General features: G+C 39.8%; 1 pseudogene; it reads left to right on the top strand.

The window, feature by feature from the left end:
- The first annotated feature begins 3,027 nt into the window (after positions 1–3,027).
- On the top strand, positions 3,028–21,073 carry LOC105035376 (uncharacterized; annotated as a pseudogene).
- Positions 21,074–25,120: the final 4,047 nt, after the last annotated feature.

The raw sequence follows: 25,120 nt of genomic DNA, 5'->3' as shown, positions 1-25,120 counted from the left end.
ATTTATCTTTTCGAGAAAGATGGGGCGATTGGCCCAAGTGGCCCGTCCTACCATCGAATTTTGAAATTTTGATGACATTCTCTCCAACCACACCGATGCCTGCGACTGTTGTTGCTATTGCATGGCCTGCACCGCTTCAGTGAGGCCTCTGACCTGCTGAACCAGCAGGTCGAATTGCTCCGCGCCGACCGTCGTTGTCGGAGGAGGAGGAGGAGCCTGGAAAATTGGAGGTGAGGCCGGAGCCTGAGATCTGACCGTGGAGGCCGTGGATCGCCTGGTGGATGCTTTGTGGGGAGGCATCGGGTGAAGATCTAGTAGAAGAAGGAGAAAAGGATGTCGGAGAAGATGACCGGAATCAGTTCTGTTGAGCACTCCTTTAAGAACAAGGGTACTGCAAAGACACAGGACCCTTCCTCTAGCGCCAATTCTGTTGGTGCAGAATTCCGTCGAAGTCAGAGAAGCTGAAGCTGGGATGACCGCGGCCGTCGTCGGGACCTGCAAAGAAAGTCTAAATCGGAGTTGGGGGTGCTCCAGCAAGACCCTCCGACACTTAGGTCAGTACTCTGCTTCAACAGAAATGGAGTGCTCGAGCGAAAATTTTAGCAAAGTTTCGAGATAGAATTACCAGCTTAGAGAAGAATGTATCTAGGGATCTTTATTTATAGATGGAGGGTGTAACTGACCGACAGCGACGTCTGTAACCGTCTGGTAGTGGACCACTCAGAGCCGTGTGGAGTTTGTTACGGAGAGTAGTGGCGTCAGGGGTCGTTCAGGGCCACATGGAGCTTGTTGCAGAGAGTAGAGTGGTGTCCGTTGTTGGGACTTGCCAGAGAGGGGTGGAGCTGCATGAAATCTGTTACAGAAAGTGGAGCAGGATGGCGGCTCTTGTCGTGGCTTGTCAGAGAGTGGTGGAACCGCGTGGAATCCGTTGCAGCGAGTGGAGTAAGGTAATGGCCCTTGTTGTGGCTTGCCAGAGAGTTTGGATCCGTCGGCTGAAGCTCGGTTGGGATGCCTGATGGAGCAGAATGGCTCTTTACATCGTCGTTTTAGGAGAGGCTCGATGTTCCGAGGTTGCTGACGAATCTACTATTGTCGGACGCTTCGGGTGCTGACCTTTCAGACGGGAGTCACCTGCTGTAGGAGCTCGGATGGAGATTTTTCTGTTGACGAAGTCCGGAGAAGTTCGATCGCTAGGGAAGTCCATTTGGGACTTATCTGATGTGGAAGCTCATCCGAAGATCGTCCGTCAGGGAAGTCCGATTTTATGGGGAGCCTGGTAGGAGGTCAGCCGGCGATGGACTTCGGATAGCGCTGGGGAGGCTCGGCAGACATCGGAGGAGATCGACTATCGCAGGGACCCAGTTGCTGGAGCTCTTCTGGAATCCATCTGCTGGAGAAGTTCGAACGGGCTTCGGCTCTCGCGAGAGGTCGAAGGGGGGGCATTTATTGTAGGAGCTCGGGCGAGGACCAGTTGTCGTGGAAGCTCGGAGTAGTGTCCCGCTGTAGAAGTTCGTCCAGAGCCCACTCACCACGGAATAGCTCGGCTGGAGTCTACCTGTAACAGAAGTTCGAAAGAAATTTGCTTACAGGAGATATCTGGGGTAGACAGCCCGCTGTAGGAGTTCGGAGTAGACCGTTTATAGCAGAAGTTCGGCTCTCGCGGGAGCTCGATTAGAATCCGGGAGGCGGTCGATCGCCGTAGAAACTTGGGTGGAGTTTGGTTACTGTAGAAATCTCATTGTCGGGGAAGCTCGAATGCTGACGAAGCTCGAAAGAAGTTCGGAGTAGGGTCGTCCGTGGCCGGAAGAAGTCCAGGAGAGACTCGGAGAATGGTTGGCTGCTGTAGGAGGTCGACTCACAGTGGGGCCCTAAGGGCCTTTGGGGTGGCCCAGTAGATGAATATAGAAGTTCATTGTCGAAGAAGTCCGGACGGTTGAGGGAGTTCGGAGAGGCACCACATACAAGGTTCGGAAGAGCTCCGAAGGATCGGTCTTTTACAAACTTCGGCCGGGAGGGGTATTTTATACCCAATAGGTTTATTGGGTTTCTTTTAAGGGTATAATAGTAAAAAAAGATTGTAACATTTCTTTTCTTTTCCTTTCTTCTTTGCTTCCAATCAAAAAGGAAAGAAATAATTATCTTTTTCTTTAAACTTCCAATCAAGGAAAAAGAAAATATACTTTCTTCCCTTTCTTTTCTTCTATCTCCTTATTAATATATATATATATATATATATATATATATACACACACACATAAGGTTCGTCGTACCGGTATCAGATCTCATACTGATGAAATTATGTTTAATATCGGTACGCAGTTCGGTACGATACGGTAATATCGGTATGCTTCGATATGACGTACCGATCATAACAAGATTTGCCATACCGATACTGAACCTCGTATCGATGAAATTATGTTTAATATTGGTACGCGGTTCGATATGATACAGTAACGCGGTATGCTTCAGTATGATGTACCGATATAAGATCGGTATGGTACGATATAAATGGTATGGGACGGTACGACATTCCATGTATATATATATCTCCAAACTTCTAATTAAGACGTAAGGTTCTGTTTGGCTAAGCTTTTAGAATGCCAGAGAGTATTTTTTGACTCTCAAAAAGTACTTTAGAGTGATATAATAATGTTTAATAAAAATATCGAAAAGTTATTTTGGCTGTGTCAAAAAGCTGAAAAAATCTATTTGGAGAAAATTGTATGTTGAAGTTTTTCTTAAAAGTGCTTTTCTGGCTAATGTCGGAAAGCTGTTTTATTTTTTTTAAATACCTCATCAATATGATTATCAAATAATAAATAGTTTTTTATAAAAAAATTATTTAAAAAAATTTTATTTTTTAAAAATTTTATTTTTAAAAGCTCCAAAAATACTGCTACCAATTGCAATTTCAAATGGGTTCTAAGTGGGGATGGAGTTGGATGAAAGGAGTAGTTGAACTGAAAATTAAATTAATAAATCAATTTATTTATTTATATGTTTAGTTAAAAGAAAAAAAAAAAAAATCACAGTAGGGTTAGGGTGAGCGTGGCGGCGGGTCGTCGTCTCGAGCGCGCATCCCCATCCCCCAGTTTTCGCTCTTCGGCGCCTGCTCTCAAATTCGAGTTTCATTTTGCCGCGGTTTGTTTATTTCCTTCCCTTTCTTTTTGAATCGAATTGCCTTGTTGAAACCTCGGAAGAAGAGGAGGAGATCGATAAGGAATACCATGGCCACCAGCAGCAAGCCTGCCTTCGAGGGCCAGTCGCTTGAAGAGTTCTTCGCATCCTTCGCCTATAAAGGAGGAGGCGGAGGACATGGCGATGGTATCAGGAAGAGGAACAGCAGCAGCAGAGGAGGAGGAAGTGTTGATAAAAGAATAGGACAGAGACGGGTTATCCTTAGCCCTAACAACAACAACAACAATACTCCAACCCCGCCACCACCACCACCATCATCGTCACTCCAGAGCACTACCAATAGGAAGGAGACCACCATAACAAAACGCCGAGCATCCTCAATGGCCTGTCGCCTGTCGAGTTCATTGCATCCTTTGCCTGTCGAGTTCATTGCATCCTTTGCCTACAAAGAAAAAGAAGGATTGATAATAGAATAGGAAAGGGAGAAGACTTTCTTAACCCGGCACTCCGCCGCCGCAACCACCACCGTCAGACGGGTCACCCGTTTCTTCCCCCTTCTGCCGGGAACTTTATCGTCGTTGATGTCAAGAAGGATATCACTGAGAAGGGGAAAGCCCGTTGATGTCAAGAAGGATATCACTGAGAAGGGGAAAGCCCGTTCCGGTGGCGGGACCACCAGGAAGAGGCCGAGGACGACAGGCAACACAGGCAGCACTGATGCGAACCGGCAGCCGCAGAAACGCAGCAAGGGGGGGAGAAAGCAACGCAGCATCCAGCTATCTGCTAAGGAGAAGTTCTCGGACGCCTACAGGAGAGTCAGTGATCACGATATCTGGGATGCTCCGCGGTCGTCCCACAACCTCCTGCAAGAAAGACACTGCTTTGATCCCTGGAGGGTCCTGATTATATGCATCCTGCTCCATAAAACAAACGGCAATTAGGTAGCTTTCCTTTTCTCCCCCATAAATTTACAGGTAGCTTTTCTTTTCCTCTTCTTAGCGAGACTGGTTATGCCTGTTGGAATTAATTTTAACATCATACTCAAAATTTTGCTTTCACAATGACTCATTTGAATTTGTCTAGTAACAATCCATGTACGAACAGAAGGTTGTGGGACCAAGATTTTGCTTCTTCCTTCGAATCTACTTGATTCCTTTCTTTCCATACCTTAATTATGCAAGGGCTGATTTTTTCCATTAGCCACACCTAAATGTGATGCATGCACAACACTTGTGTAAGACGGCTGGATACAATCCAAAACTTTATAACAGCAAAATAATTTTTTTCAACTTCGCAAGGTTGCTTGAGTGAAGTAGGTATATTTCTGCAAAGAAGATGTCAGTGCCCCCTCCCTATGGTTTGCTGGATGTCCCTTCTTTGATTTCATTGTAGAATCAACCATCTCAACAAATGATCTGCCTTCTGACCTAGACCAGATTTGGAATAACACACTTGAAATCCTGCACTTGCTGCTCTTCTCTTGCATCAAATGACCTTGAGGGTTTGACGTTTGTTTCTGGTCCTTGGTTGCATAAGGAAGATTACAGAAAAGGTTTTATTGGTTCATTTGCAAAGAGTATCAAATTGACACAAAACCTAGAGTAGAGAAAAAAGCTCTAAACATAAGAAATGAGGTGGCCTAGGGATGTCAGAAAAAGGGCCCAGATGTTTCGTTGTTTGCATTGATGAATTTTTATCAGTAGATTCAGGGTGTAACTCAAAAACAATCTGGTAAAGGATTTCTTGAGGTTTAATTAGTTAAAAGGCTGAAGAAATCTGGAAAATGGTTTTTCTGCAGAATTTTGGATTGTTTAGGTTTTCTCATTATATATTTGAGAATAAAGGGACAAAGTGGATGATATACGCTCTCGATGACTCAACATATATTTTATGGTGAGGGTTTAAAATGATTGTTGTTGATGAGCACGCTAAAGTTAAAAAACAATTCATATTGATGCGGCTGATTAGAGTAATTTTATCAGTAAACTGTGAGAGATTTCATCTTTGTCGTTATAAAAGGAAAAATTAAAAACGAACAAGGAAAAGACATAGAGAATGGCGTAATAGGCAAAAAACTTTGACTAAATGGACTAAAGTTGTTGGGGCTGCCAGGTGGACTCAAGGCTTTCATAGTATGGTTGAATATAGTGCCAAAAAATCAGGAATACCAACCAAAATCAGGAATACCAGCCTCTTTTGCTAATCCTATGTTTTTTCTTCCTTTATGTCCTTCCTGATTTCTTAAAAGCTTTCATCATCTATATCACATACCATGTCCTTTCATTATGTCACACACTTGACCTATGCTTACATCTCCAATTTAGAAGTATTTGAACATTGATGGCATTTGATAGGCTTCAAGCTTTTAAAGCTAGATTTGGATCCTCCATGTTCAACATTGCTTGCGCTAGATAATAAGAACAAGGAAAGTAACATACATTGCTTGTGGTGAAAGCTAAAAGTTCAAAGGCAAGAAAAGATGTTAATTTCAGATCTTAGCAATATTAGAGCAATTGACCCATACAGCCCAGATTAATTTTTGAAATAAGATTTTGCAAAGTTAGAAAGCTCTTTCCTTTCTCTATATCTATTTTAGTCCAAGCTTGTATTAAAATAGTTTTGTAGTTCTTTTGATCGTTTCAGCAACGTTATGATTCTTGAATTTGGAAAGTAGCCAGGATTGTATTTGGTTTCTTGAAGTATTGGCTTGTTTTAAGAATTCACATTTTTGTTTTCTGGAATTCATAGAGGAAGATTTAAAAGACATTTTACTGTTCTAGAAAGAGTGGGAGGCCACATGAATTTCATCTGTTTCTACTTTCCTTGAACATCACTTTTGTGTCATCATATCATGCCTTATTTCTTCCTTTCTGCTCTTCATGATAATGTTCTAGTTGTGCTATCGCTGTGTTCTCCTAATTTTGTTTTGGTACCACCATTGCATGATTTTGCCAAATATATTTTCAAAATTTTTGAGGCGTTCTTGATGTTGTCGAAGGTGCTAGTCTCATATGCCCTTCATCAATTCTTGCCTATTTCTTTGGACCTATTTTCCAGGTGTATTAATTGTTTCTTCTTTTGCCCTGCTCTTTTTTTTCTGTTCATAAAAAGAATTTCAGATCTCGCAAGCTTTGGGATTTATTTGAAATTTAACAATTTTATTTTGAAGCCTTGAAGCTACTAAGGCTACAATCATATGTCAAATTAGTTGCTGCATGAGCCTCATTCATGATTCTCAAAATCAAAATTTTATCATATGAATTTATGTTAGCATTAACTCGATCTAAAGTTTCCCACATGGAAACATACGATTGCAAAGTTTCTACCAAAACTCATGTCACTGTATAACTAGTTCTCATTGTTAGAACCAAATAAGTAGCTAATTAATCCGCATCATGGATGAGTTGCCACATGCCACTTCATGGCCCCTTTTCATGAACTTGCTTTGAAAGAGTACATGTAAGGTATAATTATTTCTTAAGTTTTATGTTGTCATAGCTCACTCTCATCAGATTCTTCCCATATGACTTCTTGTTTGGGCAGTAGGAATGCCCATGCAGTAGTGGCAAATAGTGATAGTCAACAATTGCTGTGTAAGGTGTTGGGATTCAAATGCACAGCGGAATATGGATTTTAAAATTTTTAGGCATGCATCAACTATTGATTACATAAGGATCCGAATCTCAATCCCTAAATCACCTTGATGACATTCAATCAAACACAGAGAGATAGCAAATAAAATATAAAAGGGAAAAAGGGATACCTGATTGCTCGCTGATCGACCGGTTTTTTGATTCACATCCACGAGGTATCCAAGCATATGCCCTCTAATAGTGATCCACACAGGAACCGATCAAGAACTCTCCCCAAACAATTTTTCTTGAATCACTTCTCAAGGAATCCAACCTTTTCTTTCTTGATTTCCTTCTCAAGGAAATCAATACCTTTCTTTTCCAAGAATCTTTCTTGGATTCTTTCTCTCTTAACCAATAACCTTTCTTGGTTTCTTTCTTGATTTTTTTCTCAACGAAATCAGCCTCTAAATTCTTGTTGCTGAATTCTTCTTAAGAATTCAGCATGCCCTTTCCACGAACCTTTTTTGAATTCTATCTTCCTTTTATCAAGAAAACTTTTTGATTTCTTTTCTCCCTTTTCAATAACCTTTCTTGAAGGAAATCAGCATGCCCCTTTCTTTCTTTTCCCTTGGCCAAGAACCCTTCTTGGCACGAAGGGAATACATCGTCCAATTCTTGGGCGTGTGAGACTTTGATGCATGAGGAGGGAGAGGAGGCTTTTGGACGTTAAGACCCTCTTCATGTGTTCCCTTCTATTGCACACCCAACCCACTTCCCATGTTTCTTCAAGGTGTGAACTCTTCACGTGATGGGATGTTGAAGGCGTGGATAATGGGGCGCTAAAATAGGGAGACGCGAGAAAAAGGGGAGCGCACAACCATGGAGGTGTGAAGACTCTCTTCACATTAAATCCTCTTAAGGCATTATTCCTTCTAGGTGTCAGCCCTTTTAATAGGTTGAGAAATATGTTGGCTCAACTCCTAATCCAATTAGAAGTCCAACTTGATGGGAATTCATGGGTCTAAATATGTGCTAGACATTTGACCTAAACCCATAAAGATTTCAACCACATCCTTATTGAATTAGAACTTCTTAAGCCTAATCAAAAATTCTTGACCAATTTTTTTTGGTGTGTGATTCATTGGGTTCCACATCTAGCCAGCAGTAGGCCCAAGCTTGTGTCAACATAATCTAATTAGGTCCAAGACATATTAAGTTCACGTGTTACAATTAATTAGAACTCTTTTAATTAATTACTGAATTAAACTCTTTAATTCATAAGAACTTACAAGTCAAGATTGATGTCTAGTAATATGTCATGACTATTCAGAAGATGTGGAATTTTGGTGGAATATCAAAATACCCTTCTGTGGTGAGTTGCTGTGTAATTTAATACTTCGATCATATAACATCCCAAATAAGTCATGGGTATGGAATCATGTCAAATCCAAATACCTATTCATATGTATCTCGATTTGATGATGATGATTCGGTTGATAAAATATTAGATTTTTTTTTCTAATTTTCATCCTGTTTTGGCCAAAGACTTTCGAGTCATCATCTTTTGAGATCACATAGGATATTCTTTCCTCTTACAAGGAGTGATCGATTTTTTGTTGACCATTCACAACTTTCATGCACACTTCGCCATACTCAGAATATTCCACACATCTTAAAAATAAGATACCATGGTGATCTCAGGTCTCAGGATCACTTGTACCACTCCCATTGGAGAATCATCTTTTGACATGCTAATAAGGCTCCATCAGATGTTCTTCATGTGGATCAGTTTAGTAAACTCATTCTTTAATGAGTACTCACATCTTTGTATTAGTGTTTTCGCATAAATGATTGTAAGATCAATCACCTTTTTCATCGAGCATATATAAGATGTGCCAGTCTTATCGGTATCATCGATTTCTAACTCGATGATCCTACGATTGGAAACATTTAAGATCGGAGTTATCAAGGTTTTAGATCTTACTGGCATGATTTCATCATGGTCTTAAAATCATTGTCTTAATCTATCGGTTTCATTATAATCTTAATCAAATCATAAATGAAATAATGAGATGCAGTATATGATGGAACACAATGCTTCATATTATTTAATGAATAATCATGTCATGTATATGAGTAGGAAGATCACTAAAAAAAGTCCTATCGCATTATCCATGCGATTGGCTTGTAGGACACTATTCTTTCATAAGGTTCTAGTTGTGGTCTTTGTGTCTCTTTCTCTCTTGTCTTTTTCTTCCCTTTCTCATTCTCTCTTCTTGCCTTCCCTCTCAATCCTTCCTTGCCTTTCTATTTATTAATTTGATGTGCCGGCATATTTTCCAACATGGATAGATAGTTTGTGTAGCATTGCTTCTTCCAAACCAGAATCACCTTATGCGCAAAGCATTCTTCCATCACAATAACAGAATTAGGTAATATGCTTATGTTTATTGGCCTTAGCTAGTAGCAAATTATCACACAAGGTCATCCTGTGCACTCACAGGCTCTTATCACCTTATCAATACACTTTGCTTGATGTCTAAACTTTTTTCTTACATTGTTCTTTGATTTTGGTTTTTATAGAGCCACAAACAAATCATATATCATCAGCTTTCTATATCTGTAGTTACAATCATATAAGTGATGGGCTCGACCTTAGCTACAAATATGATTAGTTCGTGCTTGAGATTGGAATCTTATTTCTCACATAATAACCCAATATTTGATATTCATTGATTCTGGTATATTACTCAAGAATCCTAATGGTATCCCATATTAGTAATTTAAAATATTCTCATATTCATGGGCATCATAGTTTCATCATAAAGGAAAAAAAAGTGAGAATGGTGAATGTGGCAACATGAATGGCTTATGGGGTTTATTGTAACAACTCAAGTCGAACATGAGAAGGTAGTGCATTTGTAGCTATAAAAACTATATTTGGTATGCTCTTGTGCTATTTCGTGCCAGGCCCGAATCAACATAGCAAACAGAAAGGGTAGATGGAGAATTGGAGAGGAAAAGAGAAGGGGGAGGGAGGGGAGGGAGAGGGCGGGGAGGCCGAAGGCGGCCGTCAAAGGACCGTGAGGGCCTCGGATGATTGGAGGAGTAGATGAGTATGAGAATCAGAGAGAGGAAGAGAGATGAAGGAGGGAAGGAGAGGGAGAGTGCGGAGAGCTGCCAGCCAGCCTGTCCTCTCTCTCTCCTTTCCTCCCCCCCCTCACTCTCTTCCTCTCTCTAGGGGAAGGCGGAGCTCTAGTGGCCTTGGCAGCCCTCTGGCAGGCTCCGACAGTCTCCCTGCCTTCCCCTCTCCTTTCTTCCCCTCTCTCTCCCCCCTTCTTTCCTTCTTCCTCTCCCCATCCTCTCTAGTGTCTCATTTTGAATGTCGGAGCCATGCCGGTCAATTGTTGATATGGTTCGACATGCTCAAACTTGGTGGATGGATGTATGTGTCCATGTATGTAGATATTGTTGGATAAATGCATGCATGTATTCGTAGATGCATGTATGCTTGTATGTTTGTATGTATCATGCATGTGTCTATCCATGTATGTATGTATGTATGTATGGATGGATGGATGCATGCACGTATGTATGGATGGATGCATGCATGTTTGTATGTATGTGTGTATGGATAAATGATGCTTGTGGTCTCAAACACAATGTACTTGTAATCATATTTGTAATCTAAAATATTCTTCATTACTTGTAATTGTCTTGTGCCTAGAGTAATGGGGAGCTTTGGAACTTCGCATATGTTGGGTCATTGCATTATGGACCTATGTGAATGGATTGCACTATCAAAAGTAGTTTGTTACTTTGTAATCAAAAGGTTTAGGAGGCAATGTTTTTATGATAACCTATACTAAGTTATCTAAGAACAATGCCTATTTACAAAAGATTTTCTTTCAAAAGTGGTTTCTTGTTGAGAGGTCTTGGAACCAACATCTTGCTTTCCTTGTAATCTGATCAATCCCTTTCTCTCTAATCTATATTGGCAAAAGGTTTGATTTTGTTGGTTCGCCACACCTAAAAGTGATGCACGCATGACTCTTGTGTAAGGCAGCCTAATACCATCCAAAGTTTTATGATGGACAAGGTTTCCAAGTGGGATGTGTAGTTTTGGCTGGAAAAGTTGTGGATCTTCCTATGGTTTGATAGATGTCCCTTTTTTGATTGCTATAGAATTAGTCATCTAATTGATTGATCTCTCTTCTTCAGAAGACCATACTTGGAATTTTGCTCTTGTATTTTATCAGATAACATTCATAGTTTAATATTATTTCTTCTCATTGGTTTCATGAAGATGATAGCATCTTAAAGTTTGTATGGATTGTGTTTGCAATGAATACGACTTTGACTCAGAACCTAGAGCTAGAGTTTTGAACAAAAGCAATCAAGTAGCCTGGTGGTTTCAAAAAAGGGGCTTTAGATGTTGTTTGCCATTTTGAATTGTTTGATAGTTTTAGGTATAATTCTAGAAAGGAGAAAATATAGGGAGCTTTAAGGTTAGGATTTCATGAGGTTTTTAGATAGTTGGAAGGTTGAAGAATTCTGGTAAACGACTTTCCATAGAAGTTTGTGGTTTTTTGAGGTTTTCTTATTGCCAATAATAAAGGGATAAAGATGATGGTACAGGGTCTTTGCAACTTGACCTATGTCTTATGATTGTGGTTTGTAAGGATTGGAGTTTATAGGTGAGGTGACATTAAAGAAGAGATTCATATTGTGTTGGCCTATGAGGGTGACTGTATCAGAAGCTGTGATGGGACTAGCATATCTGATCTTATTGTTGTATAAGGAAAAAAGGGGCGAAAGGAAAAAGCTTCAAATTAGGATTGCCAAACTTTATAATGCTTGTATATTGACTTAAGTTGGTGGGGCTGTTGGGTTGACTCTAGGGCTTTATGTTAAGGCTGGATTTAGAGACAAAAGGAGAAAAGATCAGATTTACTACTGAGTTTTATGTCCTTGTCTTGATAATGCTTATTGTTAATCCTTTGTCTCTTCTTCATTCTATGGATGCTGGTGTTTAAAAGATTTCCTCATCTGCATCACATGAACTTTCTCCTTATGTCATATGCTGGAACAATGTTTAGATTTTAGCTCTAGTTCAAAAGCATTCGAATATTATTAGCACTGACCTGCTACAAACTTCAATTGGAATTCACCATGATGCACATTGCTTTTACTAGATATGTGTAAACAATCTCTTTTATTAGGGACGTAGATTGTACAATTTGCAATGATAGTTGCAACCTTAGTTTAATGCAACATTTATATTACGTGCAATATATTAAAATTTTAGTATAGCTGCTTCCAACAATCATGTTTGGGATGTCCCATTACTTTTTTCGGAATGAGTGTAGAAATGGATTGATGTGTGTAGTGGTTTTATAATGGGCTTATACGATTTACAAAAGATGAGCGCTTGTAGTCAAGCATCATGAAATAACCTTTTTAGAAACTTTCATGAGGGATGATGTAAAATTTGGGTAAACAAAAATAATAAAGTGGAAAAATGTTTAGATTTCTTGATAGATTTTTTCAATAATTGCCTTCTTTTCTAGATGTATATTGAAATCTTAAAATATTATAAATTATATAATAGATTTTTTTTTATTTTTTAATGATATTAATTTCCTATCTTCTCGATATTTTGCCCCTAGGCATCAAATATTAGAACCCGCAAAATGGTCGCGTTGACCTGTGATCCAACACGGTCCGAACTTGATTGGACCTAACTTAATCCATATTTAAAGACTCGTGGATTGGGTTAGGTGCAAAAATTGGACTCGACCTAAAACTAGGTCAGATCTGGATCTTTTATTTTTTTTTGATTGAACTCTAATATCATTGGGGTGTATGTGTCAACCCTATCAAATATAATGATCCCCTTAACTCATGCCTTTTCTAATATCGGTCCTCTCGCAATCAAACTTCCTTAAGTCTTAATTGGTGTAAACAATAATTTACAGCCCAATAAGTGCCAATTTAAGTTTCCCGCAATGCTTGGCTTACCATGGAAGTTTGACATATTTAAAATGTTTACCACAATGGCTTGGTCTCTCTTTCGATCACTTGGCTTATTATGGTAGGTTGGATAGATTATTGTGGCAACTTGGGTGTTATCCACTAGTTTCGGTGCATACAAGGCAATATGAAATCTTCAGTGAAGCCATATAAATCCTTATTGATGAATCAGTAAATCGAATAGGGGCACACAAATCCTTCTTCCTATTGATATACATGAGACCATATAAAATCGTTGAGGTCATTTGACCAAGCATCCTTATATCATTATTGATAGTTTTAATGAGGCCACATATATCACTTATCAGATGTCTAAAAACTTCCTTATCAATAGTTTGAACAAGGCTGAATATAACACCGACGCAGCCTAGGTCACGTTTCGATGGAAAGGGAGGAAGAAGACGCATGAAACAAAGGAAAAATAGCAAAGCAAAGAAGAAACTCTCTTCTTTAGAATTTTATTTTAATAACTCGAATAAACTGATTATAACGTCGGTCAGGGGGCCTTATAAACTAAAAGTTCTGATTTAACTACAAGAAGGAATTCAAAACAAAATAAAATAAAAAATAAATCAAAACTAGACTCCATATCGGACTAGGACTCTTGTGCGCTTTCAATGATCTGTCAAACAATTGAATTAGGCTCTAAAACTCGTAGTAGCGGTGAAGCAGCCAGCCTTGTAGAGCTCGAAAAGAGCTTTTCGGAATGGGGTCATAATAGTGATTCTAACATTGGATGAGAAAGTTATGGCCGTTCTAGCTCGGCATTGTCGAATCAACAGAATTAGGTGCAATTAGCTAGATTTTCGATCTTTTCGGGTCCTGTCCCTCGCGTCCAGATACCGATCTATCAGGATGTCTGCATCATCCTTTCCGGACTAGGAAGAACTCATCCTCGAGTTGGAAGTCTTCTCATTTGATGAATCATCTATATAAGGAATTAGATGCTTCATGTTGAATACATTAGAGATTCAAAGATGGTTGGGTAGCTTCAATTGGTAGGCATTATCGTTGATCTTCTAGAGTATCTCGAGAGGACCAATCTTGCACTGGCTCAATTTATTGTATTCTCCAACTGGATACTGGTCCTTAGTCAGAACAACCCATACATAATCGCCAACATCAAAAATGAGCTTCTTTCGATGTTTGTCGGCGGCCTTCTTATACCTGACATTGTTGACGTTGATTTGTTCTTTTGATGGATTGATGGATGGTTTGGATTTCTTCAACAAATTTTTCAGTTTTTTTGCTGGATCTCCCCTTTGAAGTGATTAGCGTCAAGTCCAAAATACTACTTGGGTTTGATCCGTAAACCATCTGGAATAGACTGTATCCTGTGTTTTGGTTCACTGAATGGTTGAAAGCGATTCAGCCTGCGCCAAGGTCAAGTCCTACGGCTTAGGACGGTCACCAGCAAGGCTCAGCAGATTTCGCAGGCTTTTGTTAATTGATTCGGTCTGGCCATCTTTTGTGGATGATATGCTGAGCTGAATTGTAGGGATGTACCCAATTTTGTCCGCAAGTTCCTCCAAAAGTGACTCATAAATTTCGTATCTCGATTAGAAGTGATGGTTTTGGGTACTCCGTGTAGGCGAACAATCTCCATTAAGAACAGCTGAGCAATATTAGAAGCATCCAAGGTTTTGTAGCAGGCTATAAAGTGCGCCATCTTTGAGAATCGATCAACAACCACAAGCACTGAATCGTATCGTCTTTGTCACAGGTAACACCAACACAAAGTCCATACTGACCTCCCTCCAAGGATGATTAGGAATAGGCAAAGGAGTGTATAATCCAGCATTAGTAGCTGTACCTTTTTACACCTGGCACATCTGACATCGCTACACATGTCGAAACACGTCATGCTTCATCTTCGGCCAGTAGTACTTGCTGTGGATCAGCACGAGGGTTTTATCTCTATCGAAGTGATCTTCTGTATAGAGCTCCTGTACAATCTTCTCCCGCAAGGAACAATTGGGTATACAAAGCTGCACACCACGACATAGAAAACTATCTTGCACCTGGTAATCAATCCGTTTATTAGTCTGGACTTTCTGAAAAATATTGGCAGTCTGGATCTTTGGCATAAAGGTCCTTCAATGCATCAAAACCAACTATCTCCACCAGAAGAATACCTAAAAGCTTGGCCATTTTGCTCAGCACGTCCACCACTTGATTCTGAGCATCAGATTTATGCTTCACAACAAAGTGAAACTCTTGCAAGTAATTCACCAACTTGATATGTCTGCGGCTCAGCTTTTTATGACGGTTGATATACTTCAGGACCTCATGGTTAGTATAAAGGATGAACTCTTTCTGGATTAAGTAGTGTCACTATTGCTTAAGTGCGCTAATCACAGCATAAAATTCAACATCATAGGTGAAATAATTTAGTTTGAAATTTGATAATTTCTCGTTGTGGAAGCAAACGGGTCGTCACTCTTGGCTAAAAACTCCACCAACGTCTGTAGAAGATGCGTCACACTCCACCTTGAAGATCTTGAAAAAAATCTAGTAAAAAAAGAACATCAGCTGAAGCAACTTTTCTTTTGATCTCTTCGAAGGTTGTCTGCACTTCAGGGGTCCACTGGAAATGCCTCCCTTTCATACAGTCTATCATGGGAGACATGATGGAGTTGAAACTCTGGATAAATCTTCAATAAAAGGATGCCAAGCTATGGAAGCTCTGTATTTCGGTGATATTGCGTGGAATTGGTCAATTCTGGATGGCCTGCACCTTCGATGGATTTGTTTGTAGCCCCTCAGATGAGATGATATAGTCCAGGAAGGTTAGACCATCTGCCATGAAGCTGCACGGGGTATTGGCATATAGTTTTTCTTTTTTCAGGGTACCCAGAACTTCTTTAAAATGATGCAGGTAAGCTTCTAGGATAGGGCTGTAGACAAGTATATCATCAAAATAAACCACGATAAATTTATCGATGTATGGTTGCAGCATGTGGTTCATCAGCCTCATGAAGGTGCTCGGCGTATTGGAAAGCCCGAACGGCATCATCAGCCACTCGTATAGACCCTTTCTTGTCTTAAAGGTTGTTTTCCACTCGTCTCCGGATCGAATCCATAATTGATGGTAGCCACTTTTTAAATTAATCTTTGAAAAGATGTTGGCTCCAGCTAGCTGATCCAGCATATCATCCAGCTTTGGGATCGAAAATCGGTACTTGATGGTGATTCGGTTAATTGCTCTGCTGTCTATGTATATATATGTCATGTATTGTCCTTCTTTGGAACCAACAGAGCAGGCATCCATACGGATTTATGCTCGATTTGATGTAGCATTTGTCCAGCAGCTCCTGGACCTGCCTCTGCAACTCGTGGTATTCAGCAGGGCTCATGCGGTATGCCTGTTTGTATGGTAGGCTTGACCTTGGAACAAGATCAATGTGATGAATATCTTGTTCAAGTGGAAGTCCTGCGGGCAATTCTTCAGGAAAAACATTAGAAAACTCTTGAAGGATAGGACGTACGAAAGATGGGATTTTTTTCAGCCAACTTGTTCTTTTCCACCACTGCCAAGATGTAATCGACCTCCACTGCTTTCTTCAGATAGGAGTGCTTCGTCAGAAGATTGATGCTGTTATGTGGCTTTTAGGGATATCTTTTTTCATCGGGGTCAGGGTGATCTTCTGATTGTCTTTCCAGAAGGTGTAGATGTTCCGACGTCCATCATGTGAGCACCACGGTCATATTGCCATGTCCTCCCCAGAAGTAGATGACAGGTGTCCATGCCAACGACGTCACACTAGACTTTGTCGAAGTACTTTTGTCCTATTGAAAACGACACCAGGCAGCAGCTATTGACAACCACCTCTCTTTCTTTTTGGAATCAGGATAGCTTGTAAGGATGGGGATGCTTTTTGGTGGACAGATTTAACTTCATGATAGCCTCCTGGGAGATGACGTTCTCGCAACTTTCTCCATCAATAATAACTTTACAGATCTTTTTCTTAATTGTACAGCAGGTATAAAAGATGTTGGTCCATCTCCAATCTTCTTTTTTTAGAGCAAGCAGGCTCTTTCAATCCACTAAAGCCTCGTCTTTATCTCGAAATAGTATGGAATCATCCTTCTTGTCACCTTCATCATAGGCAGGCTTTTGGTCCTTTCCATATGGTTTTCCTTTAATCAGCAGATGCTTTCTGGATCATCCAGCAAGCTTTTTACAGTTATTCCGCGTGTATCCAATCTCACCGCAATTATAACACTGCAGAGTTGATGATCCAACCGCGATTGGATTTGAGGATCTTGTATCTACAACACAAATAGGAGGGTTAGTAGTATTGCGCTGTACATTCCTCTGATTTTCCATCGCTTGATTGCTACAAGGGGGAGGTTTAGATTTGGATATAGGTCTTCGTCGCAGCTATTCCTTAGTGACTACAGCACGGGGGTATGCTTTTTTGACGGTTCATAGGGTGTGGAGTCTCGAAGCATCCGAGATCTGCTGCCGTAGTTCTCCAAGATATCTCGTGACAATTTGTTCTTCGTTCTTCGCCAGATCGTTCCGTGCGACCAATTGATAAAATTCTTTCGTGTAATCATCTATGGATCTAGGCCCTTGATGGAGGTTCTGCAGGTGTCGGTATAAGAACTGCGTGTAGTTGAAGGGCAAAAATTGCTCCCTCAATGTCTTTTTTATCTTCTCCCATTCTGTATTTTCAGCTTATCTTTGCGCTTTTTTCTTCAATTGTTGCCACCAAATAGAAGCCCGACAAGTTAATTTTAAGGCAACGAGTTTTATCTTTTTGTCGTTAGGTATCTCCTTGTACTCGAGAATGCACTCGATCTGATCCAACCAATTGAGGAACACCTTCATTTGTAGACTATCCGAATATTCAGATAGATCTGTTTTGATGAAATCGAACCACGGGGTTGGACGCTCGAACGAATTACCTCATCTTTCACGCCGGCGTGTGGGAGCAACTTTGTGGAAAGGGTTCTCGAAATCTGAAGTCTCTTAGATCTGCGATCTTCTGGATTTGCCTCAAATCTCGCCTCTGATTTCCAACTGCGTAAGACGTGCAGTTGGCTCCATCATTTCTCCTTAAATCTTTACACTCCAACATCAGATCCTGTTCTTGCTGCGTGATTTCATCATGGGCCGCCGCCACCTGATTTGTAGGTTGGTTCTTCTTGGGGCCATCATCCGCCATCTGGACTGCAGAGAAGAATCTCTACTCACGGATCTATTGGGCTCTGATACCAACTAATGCAGTCTAGGCCACATTTCGATGGAAAGGGAGGAAGAAGATGCATGAGACAAAGGGAAAACAGCAAAGGAAAGAAGAAACTCTTATCTCTGGAATTTTATTTCAATAACTCGAATAAACTGATAACAACGTCGGCCAGAGGGCCTTATTTATGGACTAAAAGTCCTGATTCAACTTCAAGAAGGAATTCGAAACAAAATAAAATAAAGAATAAATCAAAACTAGACTCCATGTTGGATTAGGACTCTTGCGCGTTCTCGTTGATCTGTCAAACAATTGAATTAGACTTTAAAATTCGTAGTGGTGGCGAAGTGGCCAGCCTCGTAGATCTCGAAAAGAATTTTTTGGAATAGGGTTAGAATAGCGATTTTGACACCGGATGAGAAAATTATGGCCGTTCTAGCTCGGCAGTATTGAATCAACGGGATCAGGTGTAATCAGCTAGATTTTCGACCCTTTTGGGTCCTGTCCCTCGCATCTAGGTACTGATCTGCCAGGGCGTCCGTATCAAATACCTCTCTAGAGGTCCACATATATCTTCAGGTATGGTATTCATTTTAGTTATCAATTCTTTTCATATTTTAAGAAAAAACTTTTCATATTTGATATAAAATAAAAATCTATTTGATATCAAATAAAAAGTAAATATACTTTATTTCATTCTTTTAAAATAATTCTTAAGAAGTTACTATTTAAAATAACTGAAGATATCAATAAATTCAATGTATTCTTTATGTATATATAAGTAATTGTTTTAGGAAAAAGGGTTGGCTCAAGATTATTTTTTATTTATGTTGTAATTGTAGAAACTATAAAAGGTAGACCAATGTGATTTAAAAGATAGTGTTTCATATAGAAGATGTATCACTAATTATCCAATACTTGTAATTACGTTATGGGCTAAGGCATTATTGGCTTCATTATTGTTTGATTGTGGAATCAAAGCACAGTGAAGGTTGCGAACCATGGAAAAACACCCAGGAATTGCTTTGTTTTGTCTTGATGATGCAGATGTCAGAATTAGATTGAAGTTTCCTATTTGCTGAGTCCTATTAATTTGCTCAAATTGACGAAACAGTAAGGCATAGGGAACAAATTGTTGTCCCTATCGATAACAAAGCCTAAAAAGAAGGCTAGTATTTGCCAAAGCTTTATCGATTGGATTCGCATGACATTGGTCATGACCATATGCAAGATAGAAGGTACTGGTCGATGTTGATCTTGAGGTCAAAGATTTGGAAAGTAGGAAAATAGCCATAACTATCATAAATACAATGGACCTTTGACATTTTTCATGACTTCCTTACCCTGGAGTAGCGAGTTCGATATATAAGTACGTGAATATGCATGGTGCCACAGCCAACCTACAATCGGATGCAACTGCAGTGATGTTGAGAAATTCTTTGGTTCCTCTGACCAAAGTAACACATAATAAGTGATTGCATAACCATAAAAGAAGAAAGGAACAATGTTCCAATCTGTTACTTGCCCTCCTTTCTTTCAGTCTTCAGAAATTGGCCATTGTCAAGATCTTTGGGAACTTTGTACTCAATGTTCTTCAAACCCTATTTTATCCCATACCATACTACAACTGCTGGAAATACTCTATTGAGCGCAAATATATCATAGAACCTTTGGTGCCACATTTCTTTCTTTCCTTCTTTGTTTTTTTTTACCCGTCAACTGCACATCATGTTGCCACATGCACAGAAAGGATCACAGCAAAAAAGAAAAAAAGAAAAGATAAGGACAAAGTGAACACATAATCTTAACAGGATAAGATAAAGTGGAAAAACAACTGGGATGCAGAGTTGAATGGCTTAATGGAAAACCCAGAAGTTTAGAAAAAGAAAGGAGAGAAAATAAGCTGCATATATAACATATCTGATTTCAAGAGGTGAAATGGATTTGCTTGTTTGAAATAATTCTTCCCTGCATGGCTTTGTTGCTTGCTTGATCCCTAGATAGGTTGCTGCTGCTCTTTCATTCTTATAAGGTTTCAATTATTGACACTGGAGCGACTTCTAGTGACTAGCCGGAATGAAATGCCAATGTACATGCTGAGCAGTAGCAAGACTACATCCCCCCGCCCCATTAAAAAAGACTTCAAAAGGCCTTTTTGTAATTTGGAAAAGAACTGATAATGCAAACAAGTTCCAAACAAAAATTGAATATGCATATGGATTTCACTTGTCATGGCCATCTACCAATGCACAGGTCACCTCTGGTACAGGTTCGAAACGTATTGCCGGGATTTTTCCTTGTGTGTCCCAATGCGAAGTCTGTTGTGAAGAAGGGTGTTAAGGAGCAGATTGTGGGTAAGTTGTGGATCCTGGGCTTGCAGTGGAAGCGTGCTGGTTTGACTGTTGAATTCTCTAGACGTTACTTGGTAGGTGACTGGACTCATGTGACCCAGCTCCCGGGCATTGGCAAGTGGGTGGATCTAACTTTAACCTCTTTATTTCCATCAAATGGTTTGAGGTTATTTTTGTGTTTCTTGTGAAATTTTCCAATCGTCTGGCTAGCTTATTTATGGTGGGTTGATATATGTTTTGATGTGTCTTGTCTACTCCACAGGTACGCTGCTGATGCATACGCCATATTTGCTGTAGGCAAGCTACAACAGGTGAAACCCCAAGACCATAAATTAGTTGAATACTGGAAGGAAGTTGGCGAGATGTTATACAGAAATAGCTGACCATTACCAGTCCTTTTGAAGCTTAGTTTTATGTTTGAAATGGCCATGTTTTATTTATTCACTTTTGAGTTGCTGGTGTCGGCCAGTTTGAGACATCTGACTTTTGTCTTTTTTGATGTAAGGAATGGCAAGAGGTACAGATCTGGCTTAGCTTTATCTAATTTTGTAAACTATGATATCTTGTGTCTATAGTTCAAGTTATTGCTGATGGCATTGCTTGGATTTATGTTATAGGTTAGGTTTACGCATCGGAATTCCTAATAGCTAGTTTTTGTGTTGTCTGATGCATGTGAGTGGACAATGTTTGGCAGTGGTAGAAATATGCATGTATTGCATGGAAAGACTGATCGCCTGTGATTTTTTGGTCAAAATGAGACGGTTGCTCTTCCTTTTTCTTCTATATGTTGCAAACTAGATTTTCCGCTTTCAAGAAAATTGTGAAATTTTGGCCTGAAAATTATAGCCGGGCTTTGGGCGTTGTAGGCTTGTAATATCTATACATGACTTGGTTTCATCGCGGCATGAGCTTGAACGTACATCCAGCTTGAAACTCGGGTGGAATTGACTTGAATGGAACTAATGTAAAGAATTAAATCTAGCTCATTTTTTTCTTTTTTTTCTTTCTTTTTGTAAGTAACAATTTTTAGTAAATCTGGGAATGAATATAACTGATTTGTTGATAAACTTATGTTTCACCATCATTAAAGCATGCATCAAGAACTTCTAAATTATGTATGAATTTAATTAAGAAAATAGTTTCATCACAAGAAAGCATGAGTCTTGCTCTAAATTGTTCTGGTCTACTGGCCACTTGCCATCGTTATAGACCATCCTCTTCATTGTGAGAAACATATAAAAGTTGAAAATAGATAAATTGTAATATCCAGTGGTCATGATGATGAAGAACCTTGGATGAGGATGAGGCTAGCGGTTGGTTTTGATTGCTTATAAGTCTCATACGGTGCATTACTAAGATTCGATACTTATGTTTTGGTTGCTTGTCACCAAGATCCTAAAAAGCAACCAAAGATTACTATTGTTAATGCAAGATTTTTGTTTTTATATATACGTCTCTAGTGTTTATTGTTGGTGCCCAAGACCTAATTTGATGAAGTTAGTGATCTAGCGAATAGAGATTGGTTGGCTTGACTGGAGTTGGACCATGTGATACAAGATTTGACTTGCAAAAATGAGAAACAGTCAGAGGCTATCGGAATGTGTTTGATGGGGCACTTTGCAATGCTTAAGTTAGGTAGAGTTCTGGTAGAATAGAGGAGATTTGAAAAGTAGAACAATGAGCCAAGAGGGAGGTGAAATTTTCTTATATAGTGATAAACTTCGAAACCAACTATAGCCAACATGGCACAATTGACAAATCAAAGTCCATCGAAAAATCTATGGCAAGTAGACTTTCTTTGTCTATGGTGTTCAGGGTGTTCAGGGCCGATCCAGGCATTGGGAAGAAGATCTAGTAACATCAATCGCTTCAAGATCTTGGGCCAGCTATTTAGGTCCCTTGACCACCTTATCCAATTCTTTAGCTCACAATCTAGCTCATTGGCTTGGGTCAGATCGATCCTCAATGGTAACAAATTGGTGTTAGAGAAAGGATTTCGATCCCATCATCGGAGTTCTGCTTAACGATAACCATCATGAGATTCAGAAAAGCACAAGTGGTGCCAGTTGAAACTGCTCATCCTAATGTGCCTGTAAAGTCTAATGGTTCTATCTAGATTCTTGAAGTACTGTACCTCCTCCTAAGGCATAGATAGGCTCAATGGTCATTGTCGATCGATTTCAACTCATGCAGTAGGTCCAACCATAGATCACAGTGTAAAGCCTGTAGGAGGTAACACTGTTGGGAATAGTGTCCCAAAGTCAATCGTCAGCCTGTTGACGGTTGTGCTCATGTACATGAATTATGAATTAATAAAAATTATTTTGATATTTTTCATCACAAAATGTTTCATCTTCTAATGAACTCCTATGTTGTGGTGAAGTCCTTAGGACTATTTAGACTCGACAAAGGAGAATTTATCATTTAGTCCTTAAATCTGTTCACGACCAAATGATACGTTGTTACTAAGGATGATAACGTTTACCAAGCATAGATCGTTGTGTGCCATATAGGTTGGTTATCCTCTTAACCAATGAGTGTGGAGACACTGGTATGGCATACAAGTGAGATGTAAGGGTACATCTGCACATAACGTGACCGACTCCGGAGCTATTTCTGCTGTTAAGATTTGCTCCGATGGAATATGGGTATAAATATCCTTCCGATCTGAGACCGCCATGGTGACTTGCAAGCAACTCACTGCACTTAGGCACTGGACTACCTGAATTTTTAATTCAGTGACGAAAGGCTGCTGGGTGTAGTCAAGTACTTGACTTGTCGGTGCGTGTGTCAAGATGGGATTGACCACTCCAGTTTAGGAGCTGTGTACAGTCGTGTTTCAATTTAGCAAAACCTTGGCCAGGGTAGTCCTTGTGAGGAGTCACAGGACTGTTTGAGTTGAGCACGATTCGGATGATCTGATCAGGGTTGACAGTTTAACCCTGAGTCGTCCTAAACACAGGGGTCAAAAGGATGAATTATACAGTAACCATATTCATGTAGGTTCTGAGTGTTGCGATTGTGACTATTCGACCTATCTGGACGTCGGGTACCATTGCTAGATGGTCACTTCGATTAGTACAGGAATTGGTTCCTATGCTACCGACTTAGGTTCGAACCTGTGGGGTCACACACATTAGAGGTTCCTATCTGATCTGATGGATGATATAGAATCCTACATGTTTGGGACTCAGTGATCGAGAATCAGGATTCTCTGATCATGAGTTCCACACATTATGGGTACCGAGGTCAAGAGTCCCACTGGTTGGGACTTTTCGATCAGGGTTACATATCGATGAATTCTGATGCCTGATTGCCCATCGGATTTGGACTCAGTATTTATGAGAGGTTTAATTAGTGATTTGATCGCTAATTAACTTAATTTGATTGAGTAATTATTTTTGGATCAAGTCCAATTGAATTGGATTTAGTTGGGTTTGATCCGATTAGGTTAAGAGTTGACCTAATCGTCGAGATGGTTTGGTCGCTGATTTGATCAGGGGTTGGACTTAATCAATTTTTGATTTGATTCGGATTTTATTGAGCCTAATTAAGCCTAATTTAGTTGGGTTTAAATTAGTCTAATTGGACTTAACTTATTTGGTTCAATTAGGTTGGTTTAAATAATTAAACCACCTTGACCCAATCTCCATGCGCCACCTCACTTCCATTACACCCATTTGAATTCATGAGAAGGAACTTCTCATGAATTTTTTCCTCATGCCAAGCCCTCTCCATGCCCCACTTTAATGTGCCATATGAATGGATAAGGATGATTGGTTGGCCATTCAAATTCAAAATAAAGTTTGAATTTGAATGGGCAATCAATCTTTGCACCTTATCCTTTTTTTTACGTCCCATTTATTACATGAGAAAAGGTTTCTCATAAAATCACTCCATTCACAATTTAAGCCATGCCTCATGCCTTTAGTGGATAAGGGATGAGTTGGTGTCCATTTGAATTCAAAATTTGATTTAAATTCAAATGTGCAATTACTCATCTTTATCCTTTCTTTTGGATAAGACGTTTGACGTGGTTATAAAAGGAGGAGAAGAGTGGGGCGTGCAAGAAAAAAATTTTTGGAGAAAAATTTTGGGGCGTGAGAAGTCTTGTGCGTGAGAAGGAAGTCCATATCCTTCCAAGAGAAAAAGAAAGAAAAGAAAGAAAAGTGGGTGCAAGATTTTCGGTGAGTTCCCTAGAGTTTCAGCCTGGAGTTCGGAAAGTGAGAAAGTGAGCTACGAGTGTCGTGAGCCCACAAAATCTCAGAGAGATCTTCAACATCTTCTCAAGCACGTTTGTTGACGATCCGGAGCATCCGAAGAATCGACAGATATCAATCGAAGGAGTTCGATCAGCATTGGCCGTCAAAAGGGCTCTACAATGAGCTAGCACTCGTGAGGAGTCGATCAGATCGGGAGCTTCATGTGGATGATCCGTAGAGGTCAGACACGCTGTGTGGCTACATCGCGATGATCAGACTCCTCCGATGGTGATCAGATTGTGGTGATCTACTACCCGCATAAAGGTATTATGTTCTGAACACATTACAATAAAGTGTTTACTGTTTGAATTCGAAATTAAAATTTAAATGAATGCATGCTATATATCATATTTAGATCCTAGTGTAGAATAAATTTATATTAATTAATTATATTAATTAATATTTTTTACTGTAAAATCATAATTTTGAAAAAGTTTTAAAATTATCATTTTACCCCTGCACTGAATTTTCCCACAAATGGTATCAGAGCGAGTTCTTAGATATGATATATGTTGGTGCAAAAATCCGCTTGCGCCGGAGAAGCTGGAGTCGGGGAAGCCGCGGTC

This window comes from Elaeis guineensis, chromosome 16 (genome assembly GCF_000442705.2).
Source record: "Elaeis guineensis isolate ETL-2024a chromosome 16, EG11, whole genome shotgun sequence".
Lineage (NCBI taxonomy): Eukaryota > Viridiplantae > Streptophyta > Magnoliopsida > Arecales > Arecaceae > Elaeis > Elaeis guineensis.
This window is presented reverse-complemented; position numbering and strand designations above follow the sequence as displayed.